Raw genomic sequence first — 4,546 nt, 5'->3', positions numbered from 1 at the left:
ATTCAGGTAACTACAACGAACTTGAATGATAAGAGAAGTCAAGGATGCTTCCCTTTCCCCATCTGTCCTTCTAGCTAGCTACAGAAATGTTGTCCCCCTTTGTTCTCTTCATTCTGGCTTAAGCTTTTGCTTCCCTGGAACACCATGCTTGGGGAGGCAGCTTTGCCTAGGAACCGGAGGACCCTAGACCCGTGGGTTTTAGTAGAGGGAGGAGGCAAGAGGCACCGCTTGTGTCATATGGCTTTACAGATGAGCAGGAAGGAGTCTTGAACTAAGGGCCTAGGAACTGTTCCTGAGCTTTTTTGCTCAAGGCTAGTGCTTTAGTATGTGAGCTCCAGCTCCAGAGGCTCTCTCTGTGTGTGTGTGTGTGTGTGTGTGTGTGTGTGTGTGTGTGTGTGAATTGGAGACAAGATCCTTAAGGGCTTTCCTGCCTGGGCTGGCCTTCAACCATATTCTAAGTTCTCAGTCTCCTGAACAGTAAGGATTACAGGAATGAGCCATTGGCAGCAGGCTAGGTCCTTTTAGATTACTTTCTTAAGACCCCATAGTTGGTTTGTTACAGTTTTACAGTACTTCAATACTACTTCCTTAAGTTAAACATGGCACATAAAATAAAGATGAGCACAGAAACAATGGAACAAAGGGCGAACTAATTCAGCAGTGATATTCACTAGACACTATGTTACTGTGTTGGAAATGAACTATGCAACTTGGAGATAAGAGGGGTTGGGAGGGGAAAAACTGGGAGAAAATAAGGGATGGGGTGTCACTATTCAAAAAGAAATGTACTCATCACCTGACTTATGTATATTACCTTTACAAATAAAGTCTGAAGAAGTTAAAAAAAATAATGATAAAAGGAAATACCTAAATACAAAGCCTAGAGTATAACAGAGGAAATAACCAAAGAACCGAGCTGGAAGGGGCCCTCTCAGCCAGCGCTGGGCACCATGGGTATTGTAGTTCTTTAGCCCATGACCCAGTTTTTTGGACATTAAATATAATTTATGTATGTGAGCAGGGACTGTCCTGTCCTTTTTTTTTTTTTGCCAGTCCTGGGCTTGAACTCAGGGACTGAGCACTGTCCTTGGACTTTCTCAAGGGTAGAGCTCTACCACTTGAGCCTCAGCAGCACTTCTGGCTTTTTTCTTTTTTTTTTTTGCCAGTCCTGGGCTTGAGCTCAGGGCCTGAGCACTGTCCTTGAACTTTCTCAAGGCTAGAGCTCTACCACTTGAGCCTCAGCATCATTTACAGCTTTTTTTTTGTATGTATGTGGTACCGAGGAATCGAACCCGGGGCTTTGTGCACGCTAGGCAAGCACTTTAGCCACTAGGCTAAACTCCCGGCCCTGTTTCTGGCTTTTTTCTATGTATGTGGTACCAAGGAATAGAACTCGGGTCTTTGTGCATGCTAAGCAAGCACTCTACCACTAGGCCAAACTCCCGGCCCCAGGGACGGTCTTTTTAAAATCATTATGCTCCTAATTCTTGGCACATAGTCAGTGCTAAATAAATACTTGATGAAGAAATAGGTAAGTGTGACATGTTTCTCCATCAAGTACCTTTTTTTTTAAATTTTTTATTGTAATTAATAAAAGGCTTACATGATATTTGCCAGATTGAAGGTGCATTAATTCACATACATTGATACCCTTTCACATGTCTTGGTACCCATTACCCTCCTCCCCACCCCCCTCAGTACCTTTTTTTTTTTTGCCAGTCCTGGAGCTTGAACTCAGGGCTTGAGCACTGTCCTTGGGCTTTCTCAAAGGGAGTGCTCTACCACTTGAGCCACAGCACCACTATCTGCTTTTCTATGTATGTGGTACCAAGGAATCGAACCCAAGGCTTCATACATGCTAGGCAAGCACTCTACACTACTGCCATCCACCACGTATCTTTTAAATCTTGCTGCTCTTTTCCTTACCATTTTCTTTCTTTCTTTTTTTTTTTTTTTTTTTGCCAGTCCTGGGCTTGAGCTCAGGGCCTGAGCCCTGTCCTTGGACTTTCTCAAGGCTAGAGCTCTACCACTTGAGCCTCAGCACCACTTCCGGCTTTTTTCTATGTATGTGGTACCGAGGAATCGAACCCGGGTCTTCATGCATGCTAGGCAAGCACTTTAACCACTAGGCCAAACTCCCGGCCCCTCCTTACCATTTTCTTATAGCATGCTGTTGTCACCCATGAATGCATACTTGCTGCTTAGTGAAGCCTCATATACTTGATTCAAAAAGTTACTGGGCATGGATGATTACTTTTGGTAACAAGATGGATTAGAAATGCCTAGCTGGGCACTGGTGGCTTACTCCTGTAATCCTAGCTCCTCAGGAGGCTGAGATCTGAGGACTGTAGATGGAAGCCAGCCTGAGAAAGGAAGTCTGTGGGACTCTTATCTCCAATTAGCTACAGGTAAACAGGAACTGGAGCCTGTGGCTCAAACTGGAAGAACACTAGCTTTGAAGGAAAAAGCTAAGGGACAGAGCCCAAGCCCTGAGTTCAAGACCCACAACTGACAAAGCAAAAACAAAAGGCAAAAGTATGTATTTTTTTCTTTTAGCCTTACAGTAAGCCCAAAGATCATATTATTTGAGTTAGTATTACTTGAAGATGGAATTTCCCTGGTAAAAATAGTTTCTTGACCACAGTATGTACATACGGCATTTTTTTTCATAAGGATGAGTGAAGAAAGAGAAGAGGCTTGATAAGAGACACAGCTCTAGTTGGAAGCAGTTCATTGGGTTATATGTATTGTTGTGAAGTCTCAGCATCTCAAAAAAACTGCAGTGTGAAGTTCCAGTTCAGGAGACACTAAAAATCTTGCTCTTTTTGCTCCCTGCTTAATTTCTGTCACCCTTCCAGGTATATTAATTTTGACATATCTTCTCTGATAGATGTAGGTACCCTGGAGCAAGGCGCACATTTGTTGTTTATATCTTTAATTCTTTCCAGAATCATATTCTCTATGATGGCCTCTATTTTTGCCAATATCTCTTTTCCGTTTTTATGTTTTTATGTCTGAAAAATTTCCCTGGGACTCAGGAACTGGAATTCAATTTCTTGATCACCAAATAGTCTTCATCTCTGTATTTCATTTTTAATTGAAAAGTGAAAGGACCAAACTAGTTAAGTGCTGTTTATTGGGATTTCCCAGGGGTTATATTTTGTATCATCCTTGAGTATTCTCGGGTGACTCACATAGCCCTATTTAAGAAAAAAAAAGCTTGGAAAAGAAACTCTATAATTGTAGAAACAAAAATGAGAATAATGGGTTTATTCAACATGGTGTTTTCTTTTCTTTTACTTTTTTTTGGTCATTCCTAGGACTTGAACTCTGAGCCTAAGCATTGTGCTTGAGCTTTTTTGCTCAAGGCTACCACCCTACCCCTTGATCCACAGCACCACTTCTGGTTTTCTGGTGATTAGATGTTTTAGTGCCTGGACTGGCTTTGAACTGCGATCTTCAGATCTCAGCCTCCTGATTAGCTAGGATTACAGGCGAGAGCCTCTGCCCAGCCAAAATGGTATTTTCTAGGTTAGTTTCCATTTCAGAGTTCCTCCAGAATGGACCCTAATTGTTTTCTTGTGGATGAAGTTCATCCTCTTTCCTTTAGGCTAAGGGATTCTTTGGGGGTTGTGGGATGCATCCTTAGCATTTCTGGTACATTTCCGGAGCCCCTCGCTAACACAGTGTGAAGGTGGACAGTGCGGAGGCATTTGCCAAGGGATCACTACATTGGCTTCCAGTGGCTCAGGCCTAGAACCCTCGCTACTCAGGAGGTGGAGATCAGGAGGATAGCAATGCAAAGCCAGCTGGGACAAAAAGTTTCCAAGACCCTATCCTAACCAATAACTGGGGTACAGTGGGTTGTGTTGGTCTTTCTGGCTCTCGTTGGAACATCAATAAGAGAGTCCCAGTCTGATAAAAGGAAGATTCTATCTCAAAAACACATAGAGCATTGGGTGTTGGTGGCATATGCCTAGAGTCCTGGTTACTCAGGAGACTGAGATCTGAGTATAGCCATTTGAAACTAGCCTGGGCAGAAAAGTCCCTGTGAAACTCTTATTTCCAATGAACCACTCAAAAACTGGAAGTTGAGTCATGGTTCAAAGTGGTAGAACATTAGTCTTGAGAGAAAGAGTTCAGGGACAGTGCTCAGACCCAGAGTTCAAGCCCCACAAAGCAAAACAAACAAAAAACAAGTAGATAAAAATGAGCTGAAGGCACAGATCAAAGGATACCTGAAGATAAATAGAGCACTCCCTACTTTGCCCTAACTGTGCCTTACTTGTCTTTGTGTCTCCCTGTTGTAAAAAGGTAGTGTAGTGAGAACTCTGCTATTGGGGTTGGAATATTGACATTACCAATGTCAAGGAGAAGAAGACCACAGCCAAGATTCCCCAGATTTCTGTCTTACTTGACTACAAGGTGGAAGGTTCTCATAAATGACACCTTTCACATTTGATAATTTGCAAGAAAAGGGTTCATGGGGAAGAGGGGACGTACCATGCTGACCTCTGGGAGAGGAAATATTCTCTAGGTTAAGAGA

This window comes from Megascapheus bottae, chromosome 10, assembly GCF_031878675.1.
Source record: "Megascapheus bottae isolate mThoBot1 chromosome 10, mThoBot2.hap1, whole genome shotgun sequence".
In the NCBI taxonomy this organism is placed as follows: Eukaryota; Metazoa; Chordata; class Mammalia; order Rodentia; family Geomyidae; genus Megascapheus; species Megascapheus bottae.
Note: the sequence above shows the minus strand (reverse complement) of the source record.